General features: G+C 41.1%; 1 protein-coding gene across 32 annotated transcripts in view; it reads right to left on the bottom strand.

Annotated features, from left to right (window-relative positions):
- LOC126069572 (heat shock transcription factor, X-linked member 3-like) overlaps positions 1-19,321 on the bottom strand; it is a 187,885-nt gene that overhangs the window by 37,176 nt on the left and 131,388 nt on the right. The gene's annotated exons all lie outside the window — the stretch shown is intronic.

Below are 19,321 nucleotides of genomic sequence, written 5' to 3'. Positions count from 1 at the left end.
TAAGACATTTACAGATAAACACAAGCTTAGAGAATTTGCAAAAAACCAAACCAAAGCTACAAGAATTACTAAAGGAAATTCTTTGGTCAGAAAACCAATAATATCAGATACCAACACAACACAAGGTCACAAAATAGAACAACCTGATATCAACTCAGGTAGAGAAATCACAAAAACAAAATAAGATTAAATTTTTAACAATGCTCAAGAGGCGGGGCCAAGATGGCGGACTAGATAGACGCTACCTCGGATCCCTCTTGCAACAAAGACTCGGAAAAACAAGTGAATCGATCACATACATAACAATCTACGAACCCTGAACAACAAACACAGATTTAGAGATGGAGAACAAACAAATACGGGGAAGCAGCGATTGTTTTCAGAGCCTGGAGTCAGCGTACCAGTCAGGTAACCTTCGACGCCCGATTTGGGGCAGAGCCCAGGGGAGCAGACGGCATAAACAAGGGGCCCAGCCCTAGCCCCCGAACTCACTCCGGGAGGGGGCCCAGACAGTTCGTGCGGGTGGTGTGGCGATGCAGCCAGTGGGAGAAGTCCCCGGGAGGCAGTGACGGATCTTGGAGCGGGGAGAGCAACGACCCAGCCGGGGAACTGTTCCGTCGGGATTTTGCCTGGGCGCAGGCACGGCATAAGCACGGAGAGCTGCTCCACGCCCCTGAACTAACCCTGGGAGGGGGCCCAGCTGGTTCCCACGGGCGGCGTGGTGACACAGCCGGTGGGAGAAGTCCCCGGGAGGCAGTGACTGGTCTTGGAGCGGGGAGAGCAGCGACCCAGCTGGAGAACCGTCCCGCCGGAATTTTGACTGGGCGCAGGCATGGCATAAGCAAGGAAAGCTCCGCCACCCCCCTGAACTAACCTCGGGAGGGGGCCCAGGCGGTTCACGCGTGTGGCGTGGCAACGCAGCCGCTGGGAGAAGTCCCCGGGAGGCAGCTAATGGTCTTGGAGCGGGGAGAGCAGCGTCCCAGCCGGGACACTCGGTCACGGCACAAGCACGGGGAGCTGCTCCACTCACCTGAACTAACCCCAGGAGGGGGACCAGCCAGTTCGCGGAGGTGGCACGGCGACAAGGCTGGCAGGACAAGAAGTGCCCGGGAAGCAGCGGCTGATTTTGGAGTCAAGAGTGCACCGTCCCAGCACGGGAACCTTAACGTTGGGCGTGGGGCTGGCAGCAGAGGATCTGACCGTGACTCCAGCGGGCCAGACCCGCCGGGGGCAATCTCCACACAGCCAGCACACATAGGCAAAGCGCCCCGCGGGAATCTCAGATATAATAGTCATTCCAAGCAAGACAAGCAACTCTGGCTATATTCTGGGGTGCTACTCTCCTTTCTCTCTGATCCCTCCCCCACCCTGCCCAGGCAGCTTCATTAACATCCGAATAGCCTGAGCCAGAGGGAGAACTCTGATAGGGATCTGACTCCATTTTTTTTTAGCGGATTTTCTGGAAAAACTAGTTCCCCAGTGATGGCTCGGAGACAGCACTCCATATCAAACCACATAAAGAAGCAGACCATGACAGCTTCCCCAAACAAAAGAATCAAAATCTTTCCCAAATGAAGATACAATCCTGGAATTATCAGATACAGAATACAAAAAACTAATTTACAGAGTGCTTCAAGACATCACAAACGAAATAAGGCAAACTGCAGAAAAAGCCAAGGAACACACTGATAAAACTGTTGAACAACTCAAAAAGATTACTCAAGAACATACTGGAAAAATTAATAAGTTGCAAGAATCCATAGAGAGACAGCATGTAGAAATCCAAAAGATTAACAATAAAATTACAGAATTAGACAACGCAATAGGAAGTCAGAGGAGCAGACTCGAGCAATTAGAATGCAGACTGGGACTTCTGGAGGACCAGGGAATCAACACCAACATAGCTGAAAAAAAATCAGATAAAAGAATTTAAAAAAATGAAGAAACCCTAGGAATCATGTGGGCCTCTATCAAGAAGGATAACTTGTGGGTGATTGGAGTCCCAGAACAGGGAGGGGGGACAGAAAACACAGAGAAAATAGTTGAAGAACTCCTGACACAAAACTTCCCTGACATTATGAAAGACGAAAGGATATCTCTCCAAGATGCTCATCGAACCCCATTTAAGATTGATCCAAAAAGAAAAACACCAAGACATATTATCTTCACACTCGCCAAAACCAAACATAAACAGAAAATTTTAAAAGCAGCCAGGGAGAAAAGAAAGGTTTCCTTCAAGGGACAATCAATAGGAATAAGTTCAGACTACTCAGCAGAAACCATGCAGGCAAGAAGGCAATGGGACGACATATACAGAGCACCGAAGGAGAAAAACTGCCAGCCAAGGATCATATATCCAGCAAAACTCTCTCTGAAATATGAAGGCGAAATTAAGATACTTACAGATAAACACAAGTTTAGAGAATTTGCAAAAACCAAACCAAAGCTGCAAGAAATACTAAAGGATATTGTTTGGTCAGAAAACCAATAATATCAGATACCAGCACAACACAAGGTCACAAAACAGAACGTCCTGATATCAACTCAAATAGGGAAATCACAAAAACAAACAAATTAAGATTAATTAAAAAAAATAATACACATAACATGGAATCATGGAAGTCAATAGGTAAAAGATCCCAATAATCAAAAAGAGGGACTAAATACAGGAGGCATTGAACTGCCATATGGAGAGTGATACAAGGCGATATAGAAGGATACAAGTTAGGTTTTTACTTAGAAAAATAGGGGTAAATAATAAGGTAACCACAAAAAGGTATAACAACTCCATAACTCAAGAAAAAAGCCAAGAAAAACGTAACGACTCAACTAACATAAAGTCAAACACTATGAAAATGAGGATCTCACAATCTACTAAGAAAAACGTCTCAGCACAAAAAAGTATACGGACAAATGAAATTCCCAACAACACACATGAAAAGGCATCAAAATGACAGCACTAAAAACTTATTTATCTATAATTACGCTGAATGTAAATGGACTAAATGCACCAATAAAGAGACAGAGAGTCACGGACTGGATAAAGAAACACGATCCATCTATATGCTGCCTACAAGAGACACACCTTAGACTTAGAGACACAAACAAACTAAAACTCAAAGGAGGGAAAAAATATATATCAAGCAAACAATAAGCAAAAAAGAAGAGGAGTAGCAATATTAATTTCTGACAAAATAGACTTTAGACTTAAATCCACCACAAAGGATAAAGAAGGACACTATATAATGATAAAAGGGACAATTGATCAGGAAGACATAACCATATTAAATATTTATGCACCCAATGACAGGGCTGCAAGATACATAAATCAAATTGTAACAGAATTGAAAAGTGAGATAGACACCTCCACAATTATAGTAGGAGACTTCAACACACCACTTTCGGAGAAGGACAGGACATCCAGTAAGAAGCTCAATAGAGACACGGAAGACCTAATTACAACAATCAACCAACTTGACCTCATTGACTTATACAGAACTCTCCACCCAACTGCTGCAAAGTCTACTTTTTTTTCTAGCGCACATGGAACATTCTCTAGAACAGACCACGTATTAGGTCATAAAACAAACCTTTGCAGAGTCTAAAACATCAAAATATTACAAAGCATCTTCTCAGACCACAAGGCAATAAAACTAGAAATCAATAACAGAAAAACTAGGGAAAAGAAATCAAATACTTGGAAAATGAACAATACCCTCCTGAAAAAAGACTGGGTTATAGAAGACATCAAGGAGGGAATAAGGAAATTCATAGAATGCAACGAGAATGAAAATACTTCCTATCAAAACCTCTGGGATACAGCAAAAGCAGTGCTCAGAGGTCAATTTATATCAATAAATGCACACATACAAAAAGAAGAAACAGCCAAAAGCAGAGAACTGTCCCTACAACTTGAACAAATAGAAAGTGAGCAACAAAAGAATCCATCAGGCACCAGAAGAAAACAAATAATAAAAATTAGAGCTGAACTAAATGAATTAGAGAACAGAAAAACAATTGAAAGAATTAACAAAGCCAAAAGCTGGTTCTTTGAAAAAATTAACAAAATTGATAAACCATTGGTCAGACTGACTAAAGAAATACAGGGAAGGAAACAAATAACCTGAATAAGAAACGAGAAGGACCACATCACAACAGAACCAAATGAAATTAAAAGAATCATTTCAGATTACTATGAAAAATTGTACTCTAACAAATTTGAAAACCTAGAAGAAATGGATGAATTCCTGGAAAAACACTACCTACCTAAACTAACACATTCAGAAGTAGAACAACTAAATAGACCCATAACAAAAAAAGAGATTGAAACGGTAATCAAAAACTTCCAACAAAAAAAAGCCCTGGCCCGGACAGCTTCACTGCAGAGTTCTACCAAACTTTCAGAGAAGAGTTAACACCACTACTACTGAAGGTATTTCAAAGCATAGAAAATGACGGAATACTACCCAACTCATTCTATGAAGCCACCATCTCCCTGATACCAAAACCAGGTAAAAAAGAAAATTATAGACCTATATCCCTCATGAACATAGATGCAAAAATCCTCAACAAAATTCTAGCCAATAGAATTCAACAACACATCAAAAAAATAATTCACCATGATCAAGTGGGATTTATACCAGGTATGCAAGGCTGGTTTAATATCAGAAAAACCATTAATGTAATCCATCACATAAATAAAACAAAAGACAAAAACCACATGATCTTATCAATTGATGCAGAAAAGGCATTTGACAAAGTCCAACACCCATTTATGATAAAAACTCTGACCCAAATAGGAATTGAAGGAAAATTCCTCAACATAATAAAGGGCATCTATGCAAAGCCAACAGCCAATATCACTCTAAATGGAGAGAACCTGAAAGCACTTCCCTTGAGAACGGGAACCAGACAAGGATGCCCTTTATCACCGCTCTTTCAACATCGTGCTGGAAGTCCTAGCCAGGGCAATTAGGCTAGACAAAGAAATAAAAGGTATCCAGATTGGCAAGGAGGAAGTAAAGTTATCACTATTTGCAGATGACATGATCTTATACACAGAAAACCCTAAGGAATCCTCCAGAAAACTACTGAAACTAATAGAAGAGTTTGGCAGAGGCTCAGGTTATAAAATAAACATACAAAAATCACTTGGATTCCTCTACATCAACAAAAAGAACACCGAAGAGGAAATAACCAAATCAATACCATTCACAGTAGCCCCCAAGAAGATAAAATACTTAGGAATAAATCTTACCAAGGATGTAAAAGACCTATACAAAGAAAACTACAAAGCTCTACTACAAGAAATTCAAAAGGACATACTTAAGTGGAAAAACATACCTTGCTCATGGATAGGAAGACTTAACATAGTAAAAATGTCTATTCTACCAAAAGCCATCTATACATACAATGCACTTCCGATCCAAATTCCAATGTCATTTTTTAAGGTGATAGAGAAACAAATCACCAACTTCATATGGCAGGGAAAGAAGCCTCGGATAAGCAAAGCATTATTGAAAAAGAAGAAGAAAGTGGGAGGCCTCACTCTACCTGATTTCAGAAGCTCAGCCACAGTAGTCAAAACAGCCTGGTACTGGTACAACAACAGACACATAGACCAGTGGAACAGAATTGAGAACCCAGATATAAATCCATCCACATATGAGCAGCTGATATTTGACAAAGGCCCAGTGTCAGTTAATTGGGGAAAAAATAGTCTTTTTAACAAATGGTGCTGGCATAACTGGATATCCATTTGCAAAAAAATGAAACAGGACCCATACCTCACACCATGCACAAAAACTAACTCCAAGTGGATCAAAGACCTAAACATAAACACTAAAACGATAAAGATCATGGAAGAAAAAATAGGGACAACCTAGGAGCCCTAATACAAGGCATAAACAGAATACAAAACATTACCAAAAATGATGACGAGAAACCCGATAACTGGGAGCTCCTAAAAATCAAACACCTATGCTCATCTAAAGACTTCACCAAAAGAGTAAAAAGACCACCTACAGACTGGGAAAGAATATTGAGCTATGACATCTCAGACCAGCGCCTGATCTCTAAAAGCTACATGATTCTGTCAAAAGTCAACCACAAAAAGACAAACAACCCAATCAAGAAGTGGGCAAAGGATATGAACACACATTTCACTAAAGAAGATATTCAGGCAGCCAACAGATACATGAGAGAATGCTCTCGATCATTAGCCATTAGAGAAATGCAAATTAAAACTACGATGAGATTCCATCTCACACCAACCAGGCTGGCATTAATCAAAAAAACACAAAATAATAAATGTTTGGAGAGGCTGAGGAGAAATTGGAACTCTTATTCACTGCTGGTGGGAATGTAAAATGGTACAACCACTTTGGAAATCTATCTGGCGTTATCTTAAACAGTTAGAAATAGAACTACCATACAACCCCGAAATCCCACTCCTCGGAATATACCCTAGAGATACAAGAGCCTTCACACAAACAGATATATGCACACCCATGTTTATTGCAGCTCTGTTTACAACAGCAAAAAGCTGGAAGCAACCAAGGTGCTCATCAACGGATGAATGGGTAAATAAATTGTGGTATATTCACACAATGGAATACTACGCATCGATAAAGAACAGTGACAAATCTGTGAAACATTTCATAACATGGAGGAACCTGGAAGGCATTATGCTGAGCGAAATGAGTCAGAGGCAAAAGGACAAATATTGTATAAGACCACTATTATAAGATCTTGAGAAATAGTAAACCTGAGAAGAACACATACTTTTGTGGTTACGAAGGGGGGAGGGAGGGAGGGAGGGAGAGGATTTTTTATTGATTAATCAGTAGATAAGAACTGCTTTAGGTGAAGGGAAAGACAACACTCAATACATGGAAGGTCAGCTCAATTGGACTGGATCAAAAGCAAAGAAGTTTCCGGGATAAAATGAATGCTTCAAAGGTCAGCAGAGCAAGGGCGGGGGTCTGGGGAACATGGTTTGAGGGGACTTCTAAGTCAATTGGCAAAATAATTCTATTATGAAAACATTCTGCATCCCACTTTGAAATGTGGCGTCTGGGGTCTTAAATGCTAACAAGCGGCCATCTAAGATGCATCACTTGGTCTCAACCCACCTGGAGCAAAGGAAAATGAAGAACACCAAGGTCACACGATAACTAAGAGCCCAAGAGACAGAAAGGGCCACATGAACCAGAGACCTACATCATCCTGAGACCAGAAGAACTAGTTGGTGCCAGGCCACAATCGATGACTGCCCTGACAGGGAGCACAACAGAGAACTCCTGAGGGAACAGGAGATCAGTGGGATGCAAACTCCAAATTCTCATAAAAAGACCATACTTAATGGTCTGATTGAGACTAGAGGAATCCCGGCGGCCATGCTCCCCAGACCTTCTGTCGGCACAGGACAGGAACCATCCCCGAAGACAACTCATCAGACATGAAAGGGACTGGTCAGCGGGTGGGAGAGAGATGCTGATGAAGAGTGAGCTAATTATATCAGGTGGACACTTGAGAGTGTGTTGGCAGCTCTTGTCTGGAGGGGGGATGGGAGGATAGAGAGAGAGGGAAGCTGGCAAAATTGTCACGAAAGGAGAGACTGAAAGGGCTGACTCAATAGGGGGAGAGGAAGTGGGAGTACGGAGTGAGATGCATGTAAACTTATGTGACAGACTGATGGGATTTGTAAACGTTCACTTGAAGCTTAATAAAAAAAACAATGCTCAAAACAGGGAATCATGGATGTCATTATGTAAAACATTACAATAATCAAAAAAACAGGGACTAAATACAGGAAGCATAGATCTTCCATATGGAGAGGAAACCAAGGTGATATATGACGATACAAGTTAGGTTTTTACTTAGAAAAATAGTGGTAAATATTAAAACCACAAAGAGGTCTAACAATTCCATACTTCGAAATAAAAACCAAGATAAACATAACGACTCAGCAAAAATAAATACAACTACTGCGAAAATGAGGAACACACAATTTACAAACGAAAACTTCTCAGCACAAAAAAAGTAAGTGGAAAAATGAAATTGTCAACAACACACAAAAAAAGGCATCAAAATGACAGCACTAAACTCATAATTATCTATAATTACGCTGAATGTAAATGGACCAAATGCACCCATAAAGAGACAGAGAGTCGCAGACTGGATTAAAAAACATGATTCGTCTATGTGCTGCCTACAAGAGACACACCATAGACTTAGAGACACAAACAAACTAAAACTCAAAGGATGGAAAAAAATATACCAAGCAAACAACAATCAGAAAAGAGAAGGAATGGCAATATTAATTTCCGACAAAATAGACTTTAAAGTTAAGTGCACCACAAAGGATACAGAAGACACTACATAATGATTAATGAGACAATTGACCAGGAAGATATAACCATATTAAATATTTATGTACCCAATAACAGGGCTGCATGATACATAAAGCAAACTATAACAGAACTCAAAAGCCAGATAGACACCTCCACAAATATAGTAGGAGATGTCAACACACCACTTTCGGTGAAGGACAAGACATCCACTAAGAAGCTCAAGAAAGACACAGAACATCTAATTGCCAGAATCAACCAACTCGATCTCATAGACTTATACAGAATACCGCACCCAACAGCCGCAAAGTATACTTTCTTTTCTAGTGCACATGGAACATTCTCTAGAATAGACCACATATTAGGTAATAAAGAAAGCCTTGGAAGGATCCAAAACATCGAAATATTACAAAGCATCTTCTCAGACTATAAGGCCATAAAAGTAGAAATCAATAACAAAAAAACCACAGAAAAGAAATCTAATACTTGGAAAATGAACAATTCCCTGCTCAAAAAAGACCGGGTAATAGAAGACATTAAGGAGGGAATAAAGAAATTAATAGAATGCAATGAGACTGAAAACATTTCCTATCAGAACCTTTGGGATACAGCTAAAACCATGCTCAGAGGTCAATTTATATCAATAAATGCACACCTACAAAAAGAAGAAACGGCTAAAATCAAAGAACTGTCCCTACAACTTAAACAAATTGAAAAAGAGCAACAAAAGAAACCATAAGGCAGCAGAAGAAAGCAAATAGTAAAAATTAGAGCAGAACTAAATGAATTAAAAAAAATGAATTAGAGAACAGAAAAACAATTGGAAAGAGTTAACAAGGCCAAAAGCTGGTTCTTGGAAAAAACCAACAAAATTGATAAACCATTGGCCAGACTGACTAAAGAAATACAGGAAAAGGAAACAAATAACCCAAATAAGAAATGAGATAGGCCATATCATAGCAGACCCAGCTGATATTAGAAGAATCATATCAGCTTACTAAGAAAAATTGCACTCTCACAAAACTGAAAACCTAGAAGAAATGGGTGAATTCCTAGAAACACACTACCTACCTAAACTAACACAAACAGAAGTAGAACAACTAAATAAACCCATAACAAAGGAAGGGATTTAAATGGCAATTAAAATACTCCCCCCGACAAAAAAAAGCCCTTGCCCAGATGGCTTCACTACAGAGTTCTACCAAACTTTCAGAGAAGACTTAACACCACTACTACTAAAGGTATTTCAGAGCGTAGAAAATGATGGAATACTCCCTAACTCATTCTATGAAGCCACCATATCCCTGATACCAAAACCAGCTACACACACAAAAAGAAAATTACAAACCTATATTCCTCAGGAACATAGATGCAAAAATCCTCAACAGAATTCTAGCCAATACAATTCAACAATATATCAAAAAAATAATCCACCACGACCAAGTGGGATTTATACCAGGTATGCAAGGTTGGTTTAATATTAGAAAAACCATTCATGTAATCTACCATATAAATAAAACAAAAGACAAAAACCACATGATCTTATCAATTGATGCAGAAAAGGCATTTGACAAAGTCCAACACCCATTCATGATAAAAACTCTCAGCAAAATAGGAACTGAAGGAAAATTCCTCAACATAATAAAGGACATTTATACAAAGCCAACAGCCAACATCATCCTTAATGGAGAGATTCTAAAAACATTCCCCTTGAGAACGGGAACCAGACAAGAATGCCCCTTATCACCACTCTTATTCAATATTGTGCTGGAGGTCCTGGCCAGAGCAATTAGGCTGGATAAAGAAATAAAGGGCATCCAGATTGGTAAGGAAGAACTAAAAGCATCTCTGTTTGCAGATGACATGAACTTATACACAGAAAACCCTAAACAATCCTCAAAAAAAAAATACTGAAACTAATAGAAGAGTTCAGCAGAGTATCAGGATACAAGATAAACATACAAAAATCTGTTGGATTCCTCAACGCCAACAAAAAGAACATCGAAGAGGAAATCACCAAATCAATGCCACTCACAGTAACCCCGAACAAGACAAAATACTTAGGAATAAATCTAACCAGAGATGTAAAAGACCTATACAAAGAAAACTACAAGGTACTACTGCAAGAAATCAAAAGGGACCTACATAAGTGGAAAAACATACCTTGTTCATGGATAAGACTTAACATTGTAAAAATGTCTATTCGACCAAAAGCCATCTATATATACAACGCAATTCCAATCCAAATTCCAATGACATTTTTTAATAAGATGGAGAAACAAATCAACAACTTCATGTGCAAGGGAAAGAACCTCCAGATAAGTAAAGCATTACTGAAAACAACAAAGTGTGAGGCCTCAGTCTTCCTGATTTTAGAACCTATTATACTGCCACAGTAGTTAAAACAGCCTGGTACTGGTACAACAACAGACACATAGACCAATGAAACAGAATTGAGAATCCAGATATAAATCCATCCACATATGAGCAGCTGATATTTGACAAAGGCCCAGTGTCAGTTAATTGGGGAAAAGACAGTCTTTTTAAGAAATGGTGCTGATATAACTGGATAGCCATCTGCAAAAAAAACGAAACAGGACCTATACCTCACACCGTGCACAAAAAATAACTCCAAATGGATCAAAGACCTACACATAAAGTCTAAAACGATAAAGATCAAGGAAGAAAAAATAGGGACAACATTAGTAGCCCTAATACATGGCATAAACAGAATACAAAACATCACAAAAAATGCCAAAGAGAAACCAGATAACTGGGAGCTAATAAAAATCAAACACCTATGCTCATTTAAGACTTCACCAAAAGAGTAAAAAGACCACCTACAGACTGGGAAAAAATTTTCAGCTACGGCATCTCCGACCAGCACCTTATCTCTAAAATCTACGCGATTCTACTAAACTTCAACCACAAAAAGGCAAAAAAACGAATTAAAACATGGGAGAAGGATATGAACAGACGCTTCACTAAAGAAGACCTTCAGGCGGCTAACAGATACATGAGGAAATGCTCTCAATCATTAGCCATTAGCCATTAAAAAAAAAAAAGAATGCAAATCAAAACTACAATGAGATTCCATCTCACTCCAACAAGGCTGGCATTAATCTAAAAAACACAAAATAATAAATGTTGGAGAAGCTATGGAGAGATTGGAACACTTATACACTGCTGGTGGGAATGTAAAATGGTACAACCACTTTGGAAATCGATTTGGCGCTTCCTTAAAAAGCTAGAAATAGAACTACCATATGACCCAGCAATCCCACTCCTCAGAATATGTCCTAGAGAAATAAGAGCCTTTACACGAACAGATATATGCACACCCATGTTTATCGCAGCACTGTTTACAATAGCAAAAAGATGGAAGCAACCAAGCTGCCCATCAACAGATGAATGGATAAATAAATAATGGTATTTTCACACAATGGAATACTACGCATCGATAAAGAACAGTGACAAATCTGTGAAACATTTCATAACATGGAGGAACCTGGAATACATTATGCTAAGTGAAATTAGTTGCAAAAGGACAAACATTGTATAAGACCATTATTATAAGATCTTGAGAAACAGTTTAAACTCAGAAGAACACATTTTTTGTGGTTACGAGAGGGGGGAGGGAGGGAGAAAGGGTGGGAGAGGGATATTTACTAATTAGATAGTAGATAAGACCTACTTCAGGTGAAGGGAAGGACAACACTCAATACAGGGGAGGTCAGCACAACTGGACTAAACCAAAAGCAAAGAAGTTTCCTGAATAAACTGAATGCTTTGAAGGTTAGAGTAGCAGGGGCAGGGATTTGGGGACCATGGTTTCAGGGCACATCTAAGTCAATTGGCATAATAAAATCTATTAAGAAAATATTCTGCATTCCACTTTGAAGAGTGGCTTCTGGGGTCTTAAATGCTAGCAAGCAGCCATCTAAGATGCATCAATGAGTCTCAACCCACCTGGATCAAAGGAGAATGGAGAACACCAAGGACACAAAGTAATAAAGAGCTCAAGAGACAGAGAGGGCTACATGAACCAAAGACTACATTATCCTGAGACCAGAAGATCTAGATGGTGCCTGGCCACAACCGATGACTGCCCTGACAGGGAACACAGTGGAGGACCCCTGAGGGAGCAGGGGAACAGTGGGATGCAGACCCCAAATTCTCCTAAAAAGACCAGACTTAATGGTCTGACTGAGACTAGAAGGACCCCAGTGGTCATGGCCCCCAGACCATCTGTTGGCCCAGGACAGGAACCATTCCAGAAGCCAGGTCGTCGAACATGGCTTGGACTGGACAATGGGTAGGAGAGGGATGCTGGTGAGGAGTGAGCTACTTAGATCAGGTGGACACATAAGGCTATGTTGGTACCTCCTGCCTGGAGGGGAGATGGGAGGGCAGCAGGGCTTAGAAGCTGGCAAAATGGACACGAAAAGAGAGAGTGGAAGGAGGGAGTGGGCTGTCGTCTCATTCGGGGGTGAGTAATAGGGAGTATGTAGCAAGGTATACATAAGTTTTTATGTGAGAGACTGACTTGATTTGTAAACTTTCACTTAAAGCACAAGAAAAATTATTTTAAAAATTGATCTTAAAAAATTATAATAAAAATGTCACTTTCAAAAACAAATATGAAACAATTCAAAAAAAAAGAAAACTACAAGACACCACTGCAAGAAACCAAAAGAGACCTACATAAGTGGAAAAACATACTTTGCTCAGAGATAGGAAGACTCAACACTGTCATAATGTCTATTCTACCAAAAGCATCTACAGATACAATGCAACCCCAATCCAAATTTCAGTGGCATTTTTTAATGAGATGGAGAAACAAATCACCAACTTCATATGGAAAGGGTAGAGGCCCTGGATAAGTAAAGCATTACTGAAAAAGAAGAACAAAGTGGGAGGCCTCGCACTACCTGATTTTAGAAACTATTATACCACTATGATAGTCAAAACAGCCTGGTACTGGTACAACAACAGATACACAGACCAATGGATCAGAATTGAGAATCCAGATGTAAATTCATCTACTTAGGAGCAGCTGATATTTGACAAAGGCCAAAAGTCAGTTAAATGGGGAAAAGACAGTCTCTTTAACAAATGGTGCTGGCATAACTGGATATCCATCTGCAAAAAATGAAACAAGACCCATACCTCACACCATGCACAAAAACTACCTCAAAATGCATCAAAGACCTAAATATAAAATCTAAAATGATGAAGATCATGGCAGAAAAAATGGGGACAACGATAGGAGCCCTAATACACGGCATAAACAGTATACAACACACTACTAAGAATGCACAAACACCAGAAGAGAAACTAGATAACTGGGAGCTCCTAAAAATCAAACGCTTATGCTCGTCAAAAGAATTCGCCAAAGGAGTAAAAAGCCAACCTACACCTTCGGAAAAAATTTTTTGCTACAACAAATCCAATTGGTGCCTGATCTCTAAAATCTACATGATACTGCAAAACCTCAACGACAAAAAGACAAAAGGCCAATTAAAAAATGGGCAAAGGATATGAGCAGGCACTTCACCAAAGAAGACATTCAAGTGGCTAACAGATACATGAGGAAATAAACGCTCTAGATCATTAGGCATTAGAGAAATGCAAATCAAAGCTACAGTGAGATAGCTTCTCACCCCAACAAGCCTAGCTTAATCCAGAAAAACACAAAATAATAAATGTTGGAGAGGCTGTGGAGAGACTGGAACACTTATACACTGCTGGTGGGAATGTAAAATGGTACAACCACTTTGGAAATCAATTTGGCACTTCCATAAAAAGCTAGAAATACTCCTGTCTGGAGACGAGACGAGAAGACAGAGAGGGACAGAAGCTAACTGAATGGATATGGGGAATACAGGCTGGAGAGGAGGAGTGTGCTGCCTAACTACGGGAAGAGCAGCTAGGAGTACATAGCAAGGTGTATATAAGTTTCTGTACAAGAGACTGACTTGCTTTGTAAACTTTCACTAAAGCGCAATTTTAAAAAATTCAACTTAAAGACCAAAAAGCTAGAAATAGAACTACCATACGATTCAGCAATCTCACTCCTTCAAATATATCCTAGAGAAATAAGAGCCCTCACACAAATGTATATATGCATACCCATGTTCATTGCAGCACTGTTTACAATAGCAAAAAGGTGGAAATAACCTAGGTGCCCATCAATGGAAAGAGAATGGATAAACAAATTATGGTATATCTACACAATGGAATACCGCGCAATGATAGAGAACAACGATGAATCTGTGAAACATCTCCTAACATGGATGAATCTGGAAGGCATTATGCTGAGTGAAATTAGTCAGTCACAAAAGGACAAATATTGTATGAAACCACTATTATAAGAACTCAAGAAAAGGTTTAAACACAGAAGAAAACATTCTTTGATGGTTAGGAGGGTCGTTAGGGTGGGAGAGGGGTATTCACTAACTAGATAGTAGACAAGAAAATATGACCCCAAGAGACAGAAAGGGCCACATAAACCAAAGACTCCATCAGCCTGAGACCAGAATTAGATGGTGCCCAGCTACCACCAATAACTGCCCTTGACAGGGAACACAACAGAGAGTCCCTGACGAAGCAGGAGAAAAGTGGGATGCAGATCTCAAATTATAGCAAAAAGACCAGACTTAATGGTCTGACCGAGACTGGAGGGACCCCAGAGGACATGGCCCCCGGATTCTCTGTTAGCCCAAAACTAAAACCATTCCTGAAGCCAACTCTTCAGACAAAGATTAGACGGGAGTATAAGACTTGAAATGATGCTGGTGAGGAGTGTGCTCCCTAGCTCAAGTAGACAGGTGAGACTAAATGGGCAGCTCCTGTCCGGAGGCAAGATGAGAAGGCAGAGGGGGACAGGAGCTGGCTGAATGGACACGGGAAATACAGGGTGGAGAGGAGGAATGTGCTGTCACATTGTAGGGAGAGCAGCTAGGGTCATATAACCACGTGAGTGTAAGCTTTTGTATGAGAAACTGATGGGAATTGTAAGCTTTCACTTTAAGCAAAAAAAAAAAAAAATCCCCTGAAGTCTCCTGAAAACCAACTGCTAAGTTGTCTTCAAACCAACAGTTTAGCTTAAATAGTAAAGAATGTCTGCCTTGGGCATTGTGCTCTTTTAAGAACTACCTACATGGGATCAAACTGACAGCAGGAACTCCAAAGATTAGGCAGGAAACTCAGGGGGCAGTGAGTTTATGTTAACGGGGGGGGGGGGGGGGGGGGGCGGGGGGGCGAACAACTCAGAAAAGGAGGGTGAGAATGTTTGCAGAACTTGAATTCTGCATGTAGAAACTGTTTAATTGGTGTATTTTCACTGTGTATATTCTCAGCAGGAAACCCTGGTGGCGTAGTGGTTAAGTGGTATGTCTGCTAACCAAAAGGTTGGCGCTTCCAATCCACCAGGCACTCCTTGGAAACTCTATGGGGCACTTCTACTCTGTCCTATAGGGTCGCTATGAGTCGGAATCAACTCGACGGCAAAGGGTTTGGTTTTGGGTTATATTCTCAACAAGAAAAATAAATTGTTTTTAAAAAGAATGTTTAATTCTTTTTGGTAAGAATATGGGCGATGGTTACTCTTTTGTTGTGATTTTCTATTTTTTTGTCTCAAGATAAAACATAAGGTAACAAATGACAGCAACCGAGGGTGCAGTAGCTGTTTCCACTCTCTGGCTCCGGACCAGCGCGGGCATGTTTGGTCCTCCGCCTTGAGACTGTGGGAGAGCCCAGTCAGTTCTCGGGATGGGAGGGCGCATTCACGGCCACCGCTTTCCTGCCTTGGTCCCAAGGCGGAACGTTGGGCACTGCCAGGGAAACAATGCCATGATTCTAGTCTCTCCATTCTAGCCCTCACCCTTCACCAGTAGCCCCTCAAATGAGAGGCACGGGTTCCCAGGTCTTCAGACCTCTAGTCATGCTGACTTTCTAGTCAGAAGCATCTCTCCCTTGCCGTGGCCCTCCATCCTGGCTTTGATGCCATCTGCCCCCTGCCACTAGACTGTGAACTCCTAGAGGGCAGAGACTGTGTTTTACCTCTATGCCTCCTACCGTCCCTTAGATAGCGTGGGCACTCACTGTATGGGAGGGGGCACGTTGTTCAATGAACATTTAGGAGAGATTCAAAGGCTGGCAGGTAGGAAACGTTTTGTACTCTCATGGTGGAGACTGCCACCTAGTGGAATGGAGTAGGCATGGCTAGTGACGAAAACAGGTCAAAGAAGAATGGAAAGCTGGTTCAAGCAGATATTCTCTTAAATAAAAATATTTAAGTCATACAATAAATAGAATGGTGGGGACCAAAGGAAGCTGTCTGTGTAAGGACGTGGCAGCAACAAAGTTAACAGGGTGTCAATATACAACTTACCTAGGACACAATGTTCTTGTTATCGTTAGCTGGGCCTTTCTTCCTGGTCCACCTTAGTCTGGAAGCTCCAGTGAAATCTGTTCAGCATCACAGGCTCACTGACAGATGGATGGTGGCTACACATGAGGGGCATTGGCTGGGAATCCAGCCCTGGTCTCCCCCATGGGAGGCGAGCATTCTACCGCCGAAACACCAATGTCCCCCATAGGTCTCCTTTTTGAAAAGTTAAGGAACATGTCCCATCTCACTGCCAAGGGCTTACAAATTAACCCTGAGGGTCAGGGTTCAGGGTACTTATTCAAGGCTCCTCTGGACGTTGTGGTAGTTCCATACCTTCCAATTTATTCTACCATTTTTGAGCATGATTTACTTAGTGGGGAAATGACAGAAGTTGTCTATCAGAAGAAGTAAAAAATGGGGAAATTGTCAGCGGAGCAGGGGCGGGGGTCTGGGGAACATGGTTTGAGGGGACTTCTAAGTCAATTGGCAAAATAATTTTATTATGAAAACATTCTGCATCCCACTTTGAAATGTGGCGTCTGGGGTCTTAAATGCTAACAAGCGGCCATCTAAGATGCATCACTTGGTCTCAACCCACCTGGAGCAAAGGAAAATGAAGAACACCAAGGTCACACGACAACTAGGAGCCCAAGAGACAGAAAGGGCCACATGAACCAGAGACCTACATCATCCTGAGACCAGAAGAACTAGATGGTGCCCGGCCACAATCGATGACTGCCCTGACAGGGAGCACAACAGAGAACTCCTGAGGGAACAGGAGATCAGTGGGATGCAGACCCCAAATTCTCATAAAAAGACCATACTTAATGGTCTGACTGAGACTAGAGGAATCCCGGCGGCCATGCTCCCCAGACCTTCTGTCGGCACAGGACAGGAACCATCCCCGAAGACAACTCATCAGACATGAAAGGGACTGGTCAGCGGGTGGGAGAGAGATGCTGATGAAGAGTGAGCTAATTATATCAGGTGGACACTTGAGATTGTGTTGGCAACTCTTGTCTGGAGGGGGGATGGGAGGATAGAGAGAGAGGGAAGCCGGCAAAATTGTCAAGAAAGGAGAGACTGAAAGGGCTGACTCAAGAGGGGGAGAGCAAGTGGGAGTAGGGAGTGAGATGTATGTAAACTTATATGTGACAGACTGATTGGATTTGTAAACGTTCACTTGAAGCTTAATAAAAGTTATTAAAAAATGGGGAAATCTCTTTTGCTAAAGGCTCATAGAATGAAAGATGAAGGCATGGAAAATTAACTGTTTCCATTTAAAAATTAATTCTTTAAATATTTGCTGGGTGTCCCAAGGCACTAGACAATGTTCTTAGAAAAACAGCTTTTAGAGATAGAAAACCTCAGGTTAAAATTGTACAACCCTTGTCTTCTCCACTTCAAATATAAGCCAAATAGTGGCTGTCAAACTGTCCAACATCGGAAGGGAGGAAACCCTCCTTGCTCAAGCTCACACATAACAGGTCTGAAGGCATGTGTGGGTTAAAGACCGCAGACGCAGTCGCCTTCAACACAATAAACTAGAGACGGTCAATCTGGACTTGGATCTTCACGGATCACACAGACTTGATGGTGCCAAGCTTGAGGGGCTCATTCTGAACAAGTGCCTCTCTTTGCCTCAGGGCAAAGGGTCTATTTTTTTTTTAGTTGAGCCGGTCAATATAACTAGGAAGAGTCCATGGACTTCAAGAGATAACGCCTCTGCTGCTTTAAACACTAGTGCAATAACAGAGCTCACAATAAAGTTGGATGACCTAGAGAATGCCTTTCGCCAGACAATTACAAAAGTTCCCAACTAATCCCTGTCTTGGCTCATCCCAGTTTGGTCAAACCTACACAATTGAGCCACACAAATGATCTTAGAATGTAACTCTGGCCATTTCACGCTCCACACCTGCTCAAAAACCTTCGATGCCTCCCTACGGCCTACTGAACAAAAGTGAAACAGCTCAATATGGCATTCAAGGCCCTTAAAAAGGTGGTCCCAACCTACCTTTGCAAACATATTTCACATAATTCTCCAATCATGATCCTGTGCTCAAGTATGTCAATACACATGCTTTCACCTCTCTACCCGTAGAAACATCAGGTCACCCCAAAGGTCATTAGGATCATTCCCAAGTGTTGTAAAAACCCTACCCAGAAGAGAAGTATGCTCAGAAGGGCTGTCCCACCAGACACTGCCTTTGGACAAACAGAGGATGGTCGGGTTTACACGTCTCAGCCTATCTCCGGTAGTGTCATGCTTGTTCTGGTGCTGACCAGTCCACCGTTTCCCAAACGTTTTGGGAGCTTTGATGTTTCATTGGTTCTACTTGCTTGTTCGTTTTTGGATTAAATTTGTAAAACTTAGCCACGCACCCTCAAAATACGATACCTTTTATAAAAATTAAAATCAGTTAGAATGAATTTGGCCTTCAGAACATTAGCGCAATTTTTTGAGCCATCTTGAGACCCTATGACACACCCTGGAATAACACAAAAGTGGAGTTGGGAATCATTGTCTTTGCAGATATGTGTAGCTCCCCGTTCTTTCTTGTTTCCACCTTCG

The sequence above is a fragment of the Elephas maximus genome, chromosome X (assembly GCF_024166365.1).
Source record: "Elephas maximus indicus isolate mEleMax1 chromosome X, mEleMax1 primary haplotype, whole genome shotgun sequence".
NCBI classification, from domain to species: domain Eukaryota; kingdom Metazoa; phylum Chordata; class Mammalia; order Proboscidea; family Elephantidae; genus Elephas; species Elephas maximus.
The sequence above is the reverse complement of the archived record's forward strand: the minus strand, read 5'-3'. Positions and strand labels throughout refer to the sequence as shown.